Here is an 18,782-nt window from a genome sequence, read left to right as displayed (position 1 = left end):
AGTGGTGGGCCGCCGACAGGAAAAGGGAAGAGGAAGAGTCTGGCAGATAATGGAGTTGTTCCCCAACTTGATGGAGGTGGTGGTTAGATGGGCATAGACTTCGGTCCGAGCTCATCGAACTGAGCACTTCAACCTGTGCCTATCTGAAAAGTAAAATGAACTCAGAATTAAATGCACACTTGGAAAGAGTAAAAAATGAAATGGTCACTTTTATTCAGACTGAAGTTACTCCATGTTCTTGTGTGATCGCTCTCTGTCTCTTCAAAGTATTTCACAGGTATTTTCGCCCCCCCCCCCGCCCTTCCCTCCCCCCTCATGCTAAAGGCGAACAGTGGTCTCTTGCTGATCGTTTTCACGGAACAGCTAATATTAACTGAAAATATGGATGGTGATTTGCAGTCCACTCACACTTTTCCATCATTTCTACAGTAGTTTCATTATTATTATTATTATTTTATGCAGGTATTCGATGGTGACAAATGATTTTTCAAAGGGTAAACAATCAGTATATAAGATTCAGGGCATTAAACAGACGTCATAGTCTCTTGACTAATCTTGAACTTGATCATTTCTGGGAATTTTGAATCAATTGGTTTTTCTGGTTACTTTCCAATGACATTTAACAGTTAGACTTAAAAATACAGAAGAAAGCATTATAAGTTTTATCCAAAATGATTATGGCCATCATTTGAATAAAATACAGATTTTGCAAGCTGTAAAGCATATCATTACCACACACTGGCCTGAGTAAGGTTTGGTTCACAAACTACACAGCTCTAACCAAGTCATTAAATCTATCTAAAAGGGCCTCATTTGAGAAGCAATAAAATTTTTAATCATTTTATTATTAAAAGAGTGTTTAATATGTAGCTAATTAAATGCCAAAGGCAGGTTATCTGAGTTTAACCTTCAAAAAGAAAATGATGTATCAAAGTCTGCCTCTGGCATCTTGGGATAGAAATGTCATCCTCATAATCATTGCGTGACAACTAGCTAGTGGCCTTTTCTGGAGCTATCGCTAAATTACCTGATTAAATTAATAGCCATTTAGATGTTTTAGGAACTGCACAGACCTACACTAAATGAAAATTAGGTCCATTACATTTTCTGAGTGGGCCAGATAGACCCTAAAATAAAACACGAATACCATTGCCCATATTACTTAGATTAAGCAATTAAAAGCTCTTTCTAAAAAGTGACAAATTCCCCATAATGTACAGACAACTGGATTTACTCTAATGACCAGAGGTGAGGTTTTTTGTGTATGGGTGTGGTGTGTGCTTATTTTTCCTTATTTTAGGATAAATATTCTGTGTTTGTTTATTTTAAAATAAAAGAGTAAAGCTTGATAATATCATCTAGATATGTAGCTAGATAACACTATGTGTGATTATATTTCTTTTGGGCAATGAACAGTGGTTATACGTAAGACACTAAATTATAAAGAGTACAATATCATCATAATTGGGAATTCACGAAAACACCATTGAACCATCCCAGAAAAGAGCCTTCAAATCACTGAGTCTCAACTATTTGGAAAGAAGACAAAAAGCATTCATTCTTTCCTTACTAAGTTACTTCTTTCATTTGCAATATCCTCATCAAATAATTCAGCATATCAAAAATGCAAACAGTATATTTAGTCACTATTCCTTCCATATTCCTCTAGTTGCAAATGAATATATTGAACATAAGTTTTAAGGACAGAAGGTTTGGTCACTGCTATGTACCAAGTACCTAGAATAGTGTTGAACACACAGTAGTCATTCAAGAAATAGCAACTGGATTGAAAGCAAGCCTGAAATTTTTTCCTCAGTTTTCCTTAATATCATTTATTTAAAAGTCATATTGAAGTATCAAGATCCTTTATATTGGCAGCATGTTATGAAATTAAATATTTGGCAAGGAATTTTAGGCTGGTGCCATTTCAGATGCAACGAGGTGATAAATGAACTACATCTGTGTGGAGGCTTCCTTTATTTATAATTAAGCTTAACTTCATTTCATTTCCTTTGTATCAAGGACACAGTATCCTATTCATGGGCTTTTCAGGGTTCAGATAGATACAATTTCTTGATACTATTTCATCTCAGCATCCTTCTAGTAGCTACAAAACTTAGATCTACCATAAGGTCTGACACTATTTACAGTGACGTGTCCATTACGTTTCTAACTTTCAACAGCAAGAACCAAGACAGCATTGATGAGAACGTGTAAACAAATCACTCTTTGGGAACCAACGATGCTTATGTAATAACTTGGTTGTATGCATGCCAGTCTTTAGTCTCTGAATCAACATTTTTGGGGGGCCGGCGGGATATCTACATTGCACTATACTCTTTGTAGAAATACAAAGATTAATCCAACAGCCATTGTCTTAATTCTAGTGCAAAGAAATAAGTAACATTGGGTATGAAAGAGTAATAATAAAAGAATGTGCATGAGCAACATAAGAAATGTGTGCAGAGTACAATAGCTACAGTGAGGTAGGAATTATGAACCGTCTTGTGGATGGTTGAGGCAACCGTCTTGTGGATGGTTGAGGCAAGTTAGGAAAAGAGTTATAAAAGAGATCTTCAAAATTGTCATATGAAAAAATGAAGAAGGAAACTTGTCCATGAGGATGTCAGAGCAAAAAAAATATATATCATAAAAGATGTGTAAGAAACTAAACTTAACTCAATACAGAGCCTTCTTAGAAATGTCAGAATCTGATTTAATGGATGGAGTTTTTTCAAAGTTGCTTTATTGGTATGTGAAAGAATACTCCAATAGTAGTGCATCCTCAATACTATGTGATTTTTCAAAGTTCCCACGGAAAAAAATCCTTACAGAGAAACATCAGGGGTTAATTACGTCATAAAGAAGATACAGGAATGCCTTGATGATGATAAGAAAGCACGGACATAAAAATGTAAGACTTTCATGACTCCATGATTTGCAGTTGTAGAATTGAAAGGACGTTCTGAGATCTTCTAATCTCCCAGATACGGTTTCACAGCAAGTCCATAGTGGTGGGACTGAACTCAGCACTCCCAACCTGACTTCTCTCCACCATCTCTTCTGTTTGCCGAATGAGTTTCCCCAGAGCTCCTAAAATCCCCCAAATGTGTCCTGCCTGTGCGTCTCCCACATAATCTAGCTGCTGAAATCAGTAAGTGTCCAGTGTCTACCGCAACCTCAGAGGCAGCGGATGGGTCTTAGTCTATCCGTGGAAACCGACAGAAGAAATACACGTGCATTCATCTGGTTTGGGCTCCTTTGCTCTACTTTTGGAGAAAAAATCAAAAAGAGGATGAAAATAGGTGTTCTGTCTGCGATTTTTCTCCCGGGCAGTTCCCTTTTAATTTCTCGGGCCGCCGTCTGAACAGGAACGTTAGGCTCCACAGCCTTTTCCGCAGAGTCGGTTTTGCACCACTTGGATTTAGTGCATCTTGGGTGAAGCCTGACGGGTACACGGACGGCCGGTGGCAGGAGGCTGGAAGAAGGTGACAGGGCTAGGACAGCAGCCACGTAATTTACAATCCCCGCGCCCATAAAAGCATGGCAAGCAGGTAAGGTCAAGCGCACTGTCACAGGGGCACTAGCCGGGCCTTAAAGCTACAGGGTCTTATTTCTGTATCCCATGGCCCGCCGCCCATGCCAGGACCCAGCCAATGGACCGTGACAGAGGAAAACCACGCAACTCTGCAGCGTCGCTTCCCCAAACGCCGGAGGCCAAGCGCAGACGGCAGAACTAGCCCGCCTGGTGGCCAGCCTTCCTCCGGACAACCGGCCGCCGTGACGGGTTACAGTGTGCAGAACTTGTGACCAGGCTCTGATTCTGTGACTTCATAGCTGCTACCACAATGCTGCAGAGCTGGTAAGTGCATGGGGCCTGGGTTCAAATTCTAATCCTGCCACTGTGAGCCGGATAACCTGAACATCTGCATCTCGGAGTTGCAGCTTCCTCAGTACCACAGGCCGCCGCTCTAACCGCTGAGCCAAACCGGCCAGGGCTGCAGCTTCCTTAACCATGAAATGGTCATCAGAATAGAGTCCAATGCTTGGGGTTATTAAGAGAAACAAACGAACGAATCCACGTAAAATGCATTGCACAGGGGCATGGCCTATGGTGTGCACACACTAAATACTAGCTTAGAATTTTGATCAGCTTAGTATTTATGATTGTGCTACATATCTCATCGGTGTACCTTTGATGTGTCAGGCTAATTTCTTTAGGTCAATCCATATACCTTTTGGCCATTCGTTTTTAGCTACTAAGGAGACTCTCCCTAATTCCCATAGATAGGCTGATCAACTTGGCAAGACACAACAATTAAGTGATCACACCTTGACCATATTATCATAATTATCTGAATAAGGAAATAGTTGCAAATGTGTTCTGAAAAGGACAGCGCCACCAGATGTCCCTCCTGCACACCGCACAGTATGCATTCACTTCTTTTAATTTTCTTAACTCGATTGGGGCGACACTGGTTAATAAGATTATATAAGTTTCGAGTGTACAGTTCTCCAATACATCATCTTTTACAACCAGTTCTTACCTTAACCTTGACACAGCCCACCTCAGAATAGTGTATAATAGCTATGAAGATACACCTAAAGAAAAATAATTAATCTCATGGGCTGCTTCATCATTCGTAAAACACGACACCACTTACAGCCAATCACAAATAACATCTTGCAATAAGGAGTTCTGTTCTCATTAGAGAAATGCTGCACGTGGGTTCTGAAAAGGGAGCTCCTTGCACAGGTGGGCCTTTGTAACTCTGACTTCTTTCATTAGTGAACAGCGAAATAGAGGAGGAGCAGCCCGCATGCACCTTTTACTTCTCAGATCTGAAAAGAAAATGATCCCTGAGGATGTTCTTGATCTACGATGAAATGCAATATTCTGTTCAGGAGTTGACACACGTATCGCTATATTGAGGGGGGCAGGTGGGGACCGAGGGGACCCTGCATAAATTTTTGCTTGTTTCCTTTCTCATCCACTGGGAATGTGACCGTGTTCACTGCAAACCTTCTATCCAGTGTCTAAAAAGCAAGCACTTAGGCCTTTTTGAGTGATAATTCAAGAGGAGGAAATTACGCTCGTGACAGCTCACTCTCACTAATGAGGTGCGTTTCAGTAAACTGTTGACAGAACTGTCTGGAAGGTTTCTTTAATTTACCAACATGTAACAACATGGGAAAAGCATTAGTCTACCAGATGAAGATGAATAAGCAGGTCTAGGGGTATTTTACATTAATACCTGACAACCTGAGAAAGGTTTTGTCTCCGGCTCTATTTAGCCCCAGGCAGGCACAGAATAACGTACCTGTTAGTGTGACTGACTTCCCCAAACAATGAAAGGAATTATCCTGAAGAGGGCTGAGCGGAAAATATGTCAGAGAAATTTCTTTTCCTTCCAGTTAACAGGAAGCGTGTTCCTTGCAAAGTGTGTGATGTTGCAATAAAGTTGAAAGAATGTATCAAGTCTTTTCAGATGCCTGCACCAACACTTTCATTTTTCAAATTCTTTGAGTTCACCCTTATAGGTGAAAAAAAAATCTGTCTGTATATATTTCCAGGCAGGTGTTGATTGGTAATGATGAAAGGTTATCCTTGCCCAACTAAATTTATTCCAAGCCAGAAAAGAAAGCAAATATAGAGAACAGGAAAGAGCAGGGATAAGGAGATGAAGAAATCTGCTTATTAAGACATCAAATGCTTATTGGAAAGCATTTCTAGCTAATATTATACTGGCCAATAAGAAGAAGGCAATGCAACCTTTGCATCCTTTGAAAAACATTCTGAACTAATAACATTCCTCTGGCATGCCAGCTACTTAAATGAATGAATATGGTAACCATTAAGGGCACTACAGATTCCAAAATAGATACTTGGGTTCAGGATCTAGCTGTTTCAATAGTTATTCTCCATACCTAATCATTCTTGAAAACATTTTTAACTTACAGCCCTGGCTGGTTTGACTCAGTGGTTAGAGCATCAGCCTGAGGACCAAAGAGTCGTGGGTTCGATTCCCAGCCCTGGTTGGGTCAAGCAGGAGGCAGGCAATCGATGTGTCTCTCTCACATGGATGTTTCTCTCCCTCTCCCTCCCTCCCACTGTGTCTGAAAATCAATGGAAAAAAAATATCCTCGGGCGAGGATTAAAAAAATAAATAAATAATAAATAGTAATTTATAGATTCTCAAGATAAGGTGTTCCACAAAAGAGAGTTTCTACACAGTGTTAGGTCAAAGGGATAGTGTCAAGTAACAGCTCAATGGCCACAGTTTTAAAAATGAAAAGAAACAACTGAATTTTGTCCAGGACTGACCGAGCTATCTAATCAAGCCTCTTGGAAAGTTTCAATAATACGAGTGGTGGAGAATAGCTATTTGCCAGCAGTATGCAGTTGTAGCATCCACGATTCTACGGACGTCGGTGCTCTGACTGGCCACGGGGAGAGGAGGCGAAGAGCGGACTGAGACCCCACATGGCACAGCGAGCGATCGGTAAGGCTGCCACTCGAATCCAGGTCTGTGCCCTTCAGTCCCATCTCCATGCTGGCTGGACTGCTCCTTGGCTGCGTCCTGTTTCTCAGTGAAAGTCCTAATGTTCTCCTGTTTTGCTAATTCTGGTTATCTAACTCAAGGATGGCTCAGTTGGGAATGATGCAAAGACACAGAATCGACTGGGAGCGAAATAGGGTGCACATTCCTGGAAATCCTACTTTCTTGTCATTGGGGAAGTCTGGGGCCAAGCTCAGGGAATGGCCAGGAACAACACCACAGCAGTTCTTTTCAAATGAGAAATTAATCTCCCAGATACACTGGACTTTGGATATAAAAATGTATTATAAAGATTTTCAACTCCACAAAAGGAAGACAAAGAATCCAATTAAAAAATGGGCAGAGGAACTAAATAGACACCTCTCCAAACAGGACATACAAATGGCTAAGAAACATATGAAGAAATGCTCAACATCACTAATCATCAGAGAGATGCAAATTAAAACAACAATGAGGTATCACCTCACACCTGTCAGAATGGCACCATCAACAAATCATCAAACAGCAAGTGTTGGTGAGGGTGTGGAGAAAAGGGGACTCTAATACACTGCTGGTGGGAATGCAGACTGGTGCAGCCACTGTGGAAAATAATATGGTGTTACCTCAAAAAATTAAAAATTGATCTTCCATTTGACCCAGTGATCCCACTTCTAGAAATATACCCTAAGAAGCAGAAAACACCAATCAGAAAGAATATATGTACCCCCATGTTCGTAGCAGCACTATTTACAATCGCTAAGATCTGGAAACAGCCCAAGTGTCCATCAGTAGACGAATGGATCAAAAAGCTCTGGTACATATACACAATGGAGTACTATGCAGCGGTAAGAAAGAAAGATCTCTTATCCTTTGAGACTACATGGAGCGACCTGGAAAGTATTATCCTAAGTGAAACAAGCCAGAGAAAGACAAGTTTCATATGATCTCACTTATTTGTGGAATATAATGAACATAACAGTCTGAGGAATGGGGTAGTCCCAGAGACGCGGAAGCGGGGTACAGACTGACAATCCCCTAAAGAGGGGGGTGATGGGGGAGGGATGAACCACAGAACTTATATGCATGTATGCATGAACAGTGGACATGGACAACAATCCGGGGAAAGGGCAGGGAGGGAGGGGAGAGGGGAATCAGTGGGGGAAAAAGGAGAAACATCTGTAACAAAAATTAATTAATAAAAAAAACAGATATAATAAAATATAATTAGAAATAGAAAAAAAAGATTTTCATATTGCTTGTAATAGTATAAGAAAAAATATTTAGTAGGACCACAGGAATAAATAAATGATGACAAAGGTATGCAATAAAGTATTGTGCAACCATGAAAAGAAACTGAATAGATTAATGTGTGTTACTACAGATCGATTGCCAAGACATACTGTTTGAAAAATCAAAGTGCTGGCTGGTATATCAAGCATGTTATCAAATACATCTTAAAAGGTAGAGATACAAATTTATACAAAATAGAATATTACTGGAAGGAGCCACAAGATACTGGCTTTCATTGTCTCTGGAGAAAAGAGACTACTCTTTTTTTTTAAATCCTCACCCGAGGCTATTTTTCTATTTATCATCAGACAGAGAGGAAGGGAAAGAAAAACATCAGTGTGAGAGAGACACATCGACTGGTTGCCTCCCGCACAACCTGACCAGGGCCGGGACGAACCACAACCGAAGTACATCCTTGACCAGAATCCAACCCGGAACTCATTGGTCCACAGGTGGACACTCTAACTACCGAGCCAACCCGGCCAGGGTGAAAAAAGACCACTTTTTACCGTGCAACTATTTCTATTGTTTTCATTCTTTTTCATCATGTGCATGAATTACTTAAAAGTATTTTAACGCTGATAAAAAAATAATAGGCGCTCAGTCAATGTTTGTTGACCTGAATGATCAGAACACATGGGTCGTGTGGATACAGAAGCAATGGACTTGGAAGCCAACATAAATTTTAAATCGGGCTCTGTCACAAACCAGCAGGACAGGGCTTCTTTGCAGAAGATGGTGAATCTTTCAGTCACAGTTGCATTTACAGGGAATTGGTGTAATAGTGTCTACCCTCTATGTCACAGTCTTATAGGGGTCAGGAGAGATAAGACACAATAAACCTTCTCTAAGGTGTGAAAACACAAGGACCTGCCGTTCAGAATAGGAAGCTGCACAGTCCCAAGAGGGTGACTTCATGTAGACAGTCTGACTTGCTACCTCAACCAGATCTTTTCCAAAATATCCTCTTCACTAGGTCCTGCTGTTTGACAACCAGATGGACATATCATTTTGCTGTTAGACCGGGGGAGATCTTTGCTTGGAGAAATATTGGGCTGGTTCGGAGCAAAAGGTAACCCGAGAGGGGCCTTGCTGAGGCAGAGGCACTGTCTTGTTCCTCTGCAGAAGGTGAAGAGCAGAGGGGAGAGGATGATGAAGACTGAGCTCGGACGAGACAGGGCTGAGCAAGTGCCCTGGACACACCACCTGCCATTGAAACCACACAGTGGCGGAGGTGAGTGGAGTTCAAGGTGGGCCAGCAAAAAGGCTAAGTACAGTATGCATAGGGTCTCTCAAGACAAAAGAGACAAGGAGAATGAGAGAGAGATTGGGAGAGAGAAGCAGAACAAAATAAAAACTCAGGGCCTCTCAGGAATCAAAGAGAGAGTCTTGGTCCATCACCTACACTGGATGAGATCTGGGCCAGGTTGACTTGAGACGTGTAAGAAGGCAGGAGACCCAGGTGACTTTAGGGTGTCACACTATTTCCCCAACGAGGCAGTCAGCCATGGAAGTTCAGTGCACCCTGACGTTAGCCCGAGCTCACAGAACGCAGCTTTAGTGGGCTGATCGTCCATAATCAGTAGAGATGTCCCTAGGTGACGTGCAGATCACTCCCCTTGCTGCGTGACCCTTCCAAACCATGATGACAATTGCTGCTGTGTCGCAAGCCGGGCAGGGGTCCGTGCCCTTCCCTCGGGAACCCTCCCCGGGCATAGGCACTGCATATATCTCATGGTGACAAATGACTAGTTTACCTGCGGATCAGTGCACAGTAGTAGGCATTTTGTCATATCCCCACAGCAGAACACACCACACCTCTCACCTCAAGAAAATAAAACCTGCCACTCCTATATATATCCGGTAAGAAACGGAATCAGTTCATTTTTAATCCCGTACGCAGTAACTCAAATCTCAAATTTAAAACAATGGACTACAAAGAGCCTCCTCGAAGTCACTTAGCATTGATAAATTAGTAATGTATGATTAAATTATTCATATCTTCTTTTTCCCTCGCCCTGCGATGATATACTGTACACAGCTCTGATCATTTACTTAGGTGGAGTCCATTCATTTAATTATGCTGCTAAACTGGGTAGGCCAATTGGTCATCATGAGAGTTTCCAGGCAAGCTAATCACAAATATATAGAACATGTCCCTTATTGGCCCCAGCGGCTAAGTGCTAAAATGCTATTTAGTGCTCGCAAGGTTAATGTCCTGCTTATGTAAATTGTCCAATTTAACATTCAGCAGCAGTATCATAAATTCCGGCTCCAGAATTTCATTAAACGTATGTTCAAACTAGTTGACCTTAAAGGTTAACAAGCACAAGTTGAACAGGACAATTATTTAACTCACTTCTTATCAAGAGACTGGAGCAGACTCGCCATGTAATAGCTCGGCATACTTCACAATTAGAATTCGTGGAAGGTCTCTGATAAAGCTGCAGGTCATGAATTTTCATAAGGATGTCAGATAATAACTATTTATCTGAACTTGTTTTTCTTTCTTATAAACTTCAACTTTGATCTTAACATTCAATTAGAAGAGATTCCACAGAGAAGGAAGCGGTGACTCAGAGAGCCTGTGTTCCCTCTCATCCGGGTCCGCACGGGGCTCACAACATCGCATCTGCGTTTTCTTTTCTAGAAATCAATGTGGAAGAGCCAGACACTCACTAGGAAGTGGGCACAACTCAGATGAGGCAGCTGGCCTGACTCTGAGTTACAATCTTGCTTACTGTTTGGGGACATTAGACCAAACATTTGATTCTTTTCTTAAAAGACCCCTTAATGCCTGTTAACCTACTGGAGGAAATGTATTCTCCTGTGCACTTCTATTATTATGGGGTTGAATAGGATATAAAAAATGGATTATTCAAAGTAGCCTTCCCTTCACAGTCCTGTTTTCTCTCCTGGCTCCCGTTGGGCTTTGTGAAACTCAGAGGCAGAGCTTGGGGCATGATGGCCACTGCCCTGCTCCCTACAGCTGGGGTGATGCACAGACATAAGTCCCAGCTGACATGGCCACACACTCCTCTGTGGCAGGACCCGGCTACGGCTTTGAAAATACATTCAGTTGGTACCCACACTCCAGCAGTCCCGACGGTGGCCAGCCACTGTACCCCGGGCAAGGCACAGGACACGTTCTTTGCAGGGTCAACGGTTCAGCCTGCAGGCTGTTTGGAGGATAAATCAACAAGTAAGAGCAAACAGGATTTTACGAATGGATCATGAGCTGGATCTCTGTTTAGGAGCTGAATCAGAGCCAAGTATGTCAAAATTGCCTGTAGGTACACTTACTGGGTGCATGGCAGGTAGTTTTTAGAATTTGGTAATGTTTGTTAAAAGTAAAGAAATGCAATAATAGAAAAGAGGTAGAAAGATAGATAGATGATAGATAAAAAGATAGATGATAAATAGATAAAATAGAAAGAATGACAAAAAAGATAGACGATAGATAGATGATAGATAGATAGATAGATAGATAGATAGATAGATAGATAGATAGATAATTAAATACTGCCAATCCTGGGCCTAATTTCTCATTCTGTACTTCTTAATCCCCTAGAGGTTACTGGATTGTTGGGAACTGTTTAAAGAAATAACATAAGGAAGAAATATTTTCCAGCATGAAAAAACGCGACAGTGTTTTATACCCTCTTGTGTTGCTCTTCATCCAAACTTCATCTTTTGAATATTGGCTTCAAATCCTGCCTGAAAGGGGACATAAATAAAGCGAAACGGCTAATGGACTAAAAACACTTATGATCAGGTTTTCATAACTAACATTATTGATAGCTTCTGTCCCACGTGAGCCCGCGCACTGTGCAATATCCATTTCTAAAGTAAGATTTAGAGCCCTATTTGCAATAAAAAGGCTCGCACATGCAAATAAAGAACTGGAGAGCGAGGCCAGCGGGTGGCATTCCCCTGGGCTGGAAGGCAAGAGCTTCTTGAAAGCAGAGCTGACCACAGGGGTGGGGGTGGGGCACACAGAACACCTGCAGATTTCAGAGGTGGCTGTGCTTGTCATTGTGCCCTGGAACGGTCTCCAGGGACACAGCGTCTCGTTCAATTGGAAGGGGCCACTCCTTTCTGCTTAATGGCATTCGTATTTGAACTTGGCCATGTAAATAGGTTTGTATGTCCATTAAAACAAGAACAAAGTGGCCATGCAGGAAACATGACCTTACACATAAGGAGGCAAGATGGGAATGTTTTCATGGGATCTGGTGCTTCCGTGTCAATTTCAATGTGGTTTTTTTTGTTTTTTGTTTTTCCTGGTTCTTATTTTCCTGTCTTGCGATCTCTATTTGAGCAAAGACAGTTGAAGTATAGGTTTCCTGAGGCCTGAAGATTTATTTTGTGCTAAACATTTCATATAAATAACTCTCTCTTTAACAACGTGTTAGCTGCAGCCACAATGAAAAGGTGTTGACAAAGCAGAAAGCATTCTACCTGCTTCTTGCTATTCAGATGGAGTTTGGGGAGCATCATTTCCCTCTATTTCAGTTCCTATTATGCAAATGTCAGCAGAAAAAAAAATTTTTTTTTTCCAAATCTGGGCTTTTATTATTTTATAAAAAAATAAGCTCAGATTACATCGTTAACTATACACTATGGCTTTACCACATGATATTGGTTAGAAGGAGCATATGACCTGTGGAGTTACATAGTTTCTCGTGTTTACAGCTGTAATTACAGGAGAGTCCTCTCCTTTAATTACATGGAAAACATGAAAATACTGGCATCCCGGTAACCGTCCCCCTTAGAGCTGTGCACTGATGTTAGAAATTGTACCTGTCTTGCCCAAAGTTTCCTTGAGGAACTAATTCGTTGGGATTGAGGACCACTGGGCCACCAGGCCATTACAGGGCCTTGCAGGCCATGTTAGGAATTGTTACTCAGTATGATCTGACTTGCCTTTGGAAAAAAGTCATTTCATCTGCTCAGTGCATGCAGGGAGACCAGCCAGAGGGCGGGGCTTTGTAACAAGTCCACTAGAAGGTTAATGAAGGTTTTGATCAAGATGGTGGCCTCGGGAGGCAGAGATAGATTCAAGAGGTATTAGGAAGCAGGACACAAACAGTTCTTGCTAGGTGTCTTTTTTATGACCATCTTCACTGCGTGTCTGACCCTCAAGGCCTGGGGTGCGACACTCAGGCCTCGCTTGTCCCTTCTGAGGGTCTCCCTGTTTTTCCTGGGGGCAGGATTACTGGAAGTCTGTCAAAGCAGCTCCCACCTTCCCCTGATTTGCATTTTACAAGGAACACCCAGGGAGATATTCCCAAGTTTAGAACGAAAAATATCATCGATGACTCGACCACAGTCTGAGCAGCTGCTGAGGTCGACAGAACAGTCTGGTTATCGCACAGAAAAATCAACAGTCGTCAGAATATATTTATTACCGTATTTAGTGGATTGCAGCAACAATCTCATTATGACCACCCTCACACAGGAAAAGGCCGTTTCCATTAGTAAAAGAAGGAAAAGAAGGTCAGTGTTTCCCTGCAACTTCTGTGTACTAATTAGAGAGACCCTTTACAGGGTGAGGTTGAACATAATTGGGCCATTACCCAATCCCACCACAACATAAAAAATGTACAGTTTCGTTCTTGTTGGTTTTCCTGTGAGTGAGACACAGATCATCAATGGATATATGAACTGTAGCAAGAGTCTTACTGATGGGTGTTCTACATGTGAGATTCCAGCTCCCAGGACTCTATTAACATTCCTCGTGTTAAAGAAACTTAGTGGACAGGCAGTCACTTGGGACCTGCCTCTGGTCCAAAGCCATTCTAAACATCTAGTTTTATTAACATTTAGTGGCAAGAGCAGGAGATATTATTGACAATGAAAACTCATTTCTTCAGTAAAGACACCCAGGTGTCCTTCAAGGCAACAATGTTCCAGGGATAGTTTGGTAAGACCCTTTCAAACAAAGACGTGTGGAGAGAACACATGGAAACAGAGTCGGTGAGACCCATTTCTGCTCATATATATCTGGGTCAGCCCCTCCAAATCTGGCCTGAAATCAAGGACAGGACCACTGGCCTCATGGAGACCTCTTCTGGGGGTGAAGCTAGCTACCACATTCTATTGCAAATCCCAAGAGTCTTCACCCCTTTCTCTTCCCTCCTGTGTGATGACAAGGCCCTGGGGTAATGCCTTTGGTGATGTCAGAGCCCAATGCTGTCTAGTTTTTCCTAGGAAAATTACATTTCATGTTTACTACTTTCATATGAGTGAGTCCATTGGAAATGACGAAATGAAGTAGGCCTGAAAGAGAGAGAACCAGGAAAGCAACGGGCTGTAGCTTGCTTGGAAAGTTTTCGCTGTCATAATGGTCATCTTTTCATTTGTTGTCATAATGGCTACAGTTAAGCGTGATCACATACTTGACCAGCCCCATTTTTCTTATTGAAAGTTCTCTCTAGCAATACCACACCAACTCCCCAAGGTAGTGGAGTCCAAGAAACCAGAGAGTCAATATTTCATAGGTTGAGTTCAACTGTCACAGTGGGAAGGAGGTGGAAGTCCCCAGTGTACAATTTGGGACACGCTTTCGACTAACAAAAATGAGACTCTGATGGTCCGGGAGGATCCAGGTAATCCACTTTTCTGTTTTCTTGATCATTCAGAAATCCTGGGTAAAGCTTGTCATTACTGATGAATACCACCTACCAGACAGTTGACTTCCATCGGGAGGTGAGTTTTTAATGGGAAAGTTTTGTGCAAGGTGAAATATACCTCCTTGATGCATGCACGTATCCAGCTCACTAATGCAGGGTCTGAGACCAGATGTCCATGAGTAATTCATTCAAATGAAATAAAGCCTATTCATTCGTCTTGCCAGGATTCACCTGCTCCGTTGTTTAACACCAACCAAATCAAGTCATTTGTACCTTTCTTGTTTACAGGGATGTTTCTAAAGAGGCCATCAAACACTGCCTCAGTCTGATCAGGAATAATGAAGCCACTGCCTGGTCTTAATTATACCAGAAGCAGGAGTTTGGTGCTGGAGGAGAGTAAAGAGAAAGCTACCCTCTTTCCTAGGCCGTTCCAAAGGACTCAGACACACGTGCTCTTACAAGAAATATAAGACACAGAGATGGTCGTATGAACAGGCGTCTGGGATGTTTGGACTTTCCAAGTGGTTCCACTTTTCCACTGCAGAGCAAGATTACTGCAGAGCAAAAAATGGAATTCTACTCACTTGCTTTGTAATGACTTTCAAAAGCTTTAAGGAGACACGCGTGAAAGATTATTGCTCGTAATGTCTTCTATCCTGAGGGTCAGTATCCAAAGGACAACTCAGTGCTGTGAGCTCTGCTTCCCACAGAGGGAGGGTAACCGATCGGCTGCCTTCCGAGCCTTTGTACACCGCGGTGTGCCTCTCTTCTCCCACAAGTAACCCCAGTGGGATTGTGGTTGAAATAAATAAATATGTATCTTTAGAATATTTGATCTCTCTCTCTCTCCGGAACGTGGTGCATCAATTAAATGTTTGTGATTTCTTCTCCTCTGAGACCACAGTAGAGTTTAACATCAATGACAGTCTCTTCTTTTAGGGGATTTATCCCACTAGTGTTTAGGGCCTTAGCACTGCTTTTCTTATAACCTGCTATCGTGATCCCTCCTTCTCGTTCCTTTCGACACAGGGGTGCTGATATCCCTGTGATCCTGAGATATCTCCCTTCTCTCTCTTTTTTTGGTTAAAAAAATTTTTTTTCTTTATTGATTTTAGAGAGAGAGGAAGGAAGAGGGAGAGAGAGTTAGAGACATCGATGAGAGAGGACATCAATTGGCTGCCTCCTGCATGCCCCCCACTGGGGATCGGGCCCACAACCTGGGCATGTGCCCTGACTGGGAATCAAACTGGTGACCTCTTGGTGCAGGGGCCAATGCTCAACCACTGAGCCACACAGGCTGGGCTCTCCCTTCTCTTTATACTCCCCCTTCATAATTCCGCTCTATGTAGAGGACCAGAGGACTATCATTTAATCAGAAGCTCTTTCCAGAACCCCTGTCCAATCATTGTTGCATTGAGACCTTGCCAGACAGCTCTATGCCCTGCTCTGGGTCCACTGTGCAATTAACCCTCTTCTCTCTTCTCTCTTCTCTGTCCACCAGTTTAGAGCTTCTTCAAAATACTCACGTTAGCCAAGCTGCAACACAATACCCAGAAAAAAATATTACACCTCTATCCTCCCATAAATATTGGTGTTTTAACAAGGGACTCTTCTCCCCATAGTCCACCCTCCTCTTTGGAAAACGGAATAACCTTCTGTGGGCTCTCTGAGTGCTGTAGACAGGCAGGGGGACATATGTGGGTGCTGATACTATTTTCATCACAACACCCACTTTAGCTTTGTATCAGTCAGGTCCAATCAGGACATGGAAATTGCTTACTAATTTCGAGAGGAAAATTGAATATAAAGAATTGTTAACTATAATAGAGGATTGGGGTACCAAGGGATTGGCTAGTAAGAAGTTAAGTCTAGAGAATACAGGACTAGCACATAAAAGGAGCTGAGACTATTCCTGGAGTTGAGAGTCAGCACCCAAGGAAGAAGCCTCACCCCAGTCCCTCCAAGCACACACACAACTGAGGTCCAGATCTCCTTGGACAGGGCATGGCTGTGTCTTATGTATTCCTTGTGGGAGCTAAATGTTTATTAATCCAAACTTTTACGTTAGATCTACCTACCGTGAGGAAAGGGCTCTTAGGTTAGAACACATGCAAAAACACGAAGATCCGTCTCTACACTGGCACGTCCCCACTCCCCGGGCTAATGTCCTGGGGCACATTATAGTCAAGAGTGAACTAAAAAATCAGAAGGAGTTTCACTCCACTCCACCTGCTCGCATGGATTTCAAGACTTACATTTGATACACATTATAGTAGGTTGGGTTATACCAAGGCAACAGTATCATTTTTACTTCCACAAATGGGCTGAAATAGTACAAATTAAGCTTCTCTTCGAGATGTCTCCCTTCCCATTACCATAATCTGTAAGAAATGGGATGTAAAAGAAGGGATAGACCACAGGTAGTTACAAAAACAGATAACTCCGAGAATAATCAGCACCTATGGTCAGCAGAGCACAGTCTTACAAAATGTATACCCCTTTAGGTGCCAAAGTTCCTCACTGGTAGGTGACCCCCTGGAGGCACTTGCCTACGAATCTGCCTAAGGGGCTGCTTATGGAAGCTGCTGGCCACTGGATACTGTGGGCCACTGTGTGGTGCAGGAGGCAGATGCTGGAGAAACCATCTTTGCTCCCTGGTCTGCAGACAGAAGCACACTAGAACCAAAGAGAAGGCTCCCTCTTCTTACTGTCACTACAGTGCCCTCTATTGACAAAGCTGAACATCCAGCTGGGCCCAGCAAAGGAAAAATATTTAAAGGACCCCACTGTATTTTCACAGAGCAGCCAAAAAGGATGAATGTGGAGCTGAGAGGCAATAAGCTGGTAAGCAGCACAGGTGTGTTTGTACAAACCCTCATACAAGTAGGCAGGTGACTTCGGTTATTCCCATCATTCGATGCACATTCTCTTTGCATCCTGTCGATCATTTTAGTTCATTGTGAGGGCAAGGATTTTTTTTTTTCCTCCCTAATTTATGAATTCCAGTGTTTGCCAAAAATGTCCATTGTCTGTTCTCAGGACATACTTGCTAAGTGTGAAAGTGCAACAGTCTGGCACACTAGCTCAGTGGCTGAACAGACTCTGGAGCAGAAGGCTTAGGTTGGAGCATGATTCTGCCACTTACTGGCTGCATGACCTTGAGCAATGATTTAGTCTTGTCTGTACCTTGGTTCCCTCATCTGTATAATGGGAACAACAGTACTGAACTCATTGGCTTATTGTGACAATTAAATAAGTTAATACAGACATGTCCCACTCCATAATAGTAATCCCTTTTTGAAAAATCAGAGTTCCGCAGGAAAACCTGGAGCCTGTGTTGTTATTTAAAAAAAAACAACTTGAATATATAACAAATCAACCAACCTTACCACCCCCCCCAAGCAATTTCTTAAACTAACTAAACATAGTAAATCCCTCAACAGAAACCATCAAACTACAATGTCAAATGCTCGAACATCCCTCGTGATCACCAAGTACTATTAACCAGTGGAGTTTCATATGCTTTTTTCTGTAGTCATTTTTCTCTCTCGCTTTGCTTCTTCTCTACAGTTTTCTTTGGGGCTTTCTCAACTTTGTTTTGAACTCTATAACGTCAGGCAAAAACAAGAGCTCAATAGGGCAGTCAGCAGGATGCAGGTTCAAGACCAACATGCACTGGCGGGTAAAGGTTACACTGAGCAGCACAGTGAGGGTTCTGGGCACCAGCAATGTCCTAGTCGGCTCACTGCTGAGCTGCACCCCTTTGTCAGACTTTTCAAAAGGTTTATGCTCGAATTTGATCTTTTGCCAATTGTATCTGAAATGAAACTTTTCCTGCACGTGGTTTGGTTTGAAAATGCCTTGAGTTTGGGGATCTAAATATGCTTCCTTCTATAAACAACTGGAATGTGTCCAATTGAGAGGTTCTACTCCTTTAGAAAGTTTGGATATTAGAAACCAAGTAGCTCTCTACTGGTAAAACTGGAAGCATGTGGTTGGTCTTTAGAATACGCCTGGCCTACAGAACACCATGTAAGGGTTTGTTCTCTTACCAGCCTGACTGGTTAACCTTACCAATGGATGTGTTCTATCCTCCCTCCCTCCCTCACTCCCTCCTTCCTAACATATTTGGGGGGGGGGGCTCCTAATAAGTGCTGGACTCCATTGCTAGCCATGGGGGGTAACGTGGTGAATGAGATATGGTCCCTACTTTCAAAGGGCCAACAATTTAGGGGGGAAATAGGGGACCATTGTGGCACTGCTTGGAGAGAGTGCAGGGCAGGGCAGGCAGGTGACAAGCTGACCTTAGGGAGCAGCT

The sequence above is a fragment of the Molossus molossus genome, unplaced genomic scaffold (genome assembly GCF_014108415.1).
Source record: "Molossus molossus isolate mMolMol1 unplaced genomic scaffold, mMolMol1.p scaffold_m16_p_23, whole genome shotgun sequence".
Classification (NCBI taxonomy): domain Eukaryota; kingdom Metazoa; phylum Chordata; class Mammalia; order Chiroptera; family Molossidae; genus Molossus; species Molossus molossus.
The sequence above is the reverse complement of the archived record's forward strand: the minus strand, read 5'-3'. Positions refer to the sequence as shown.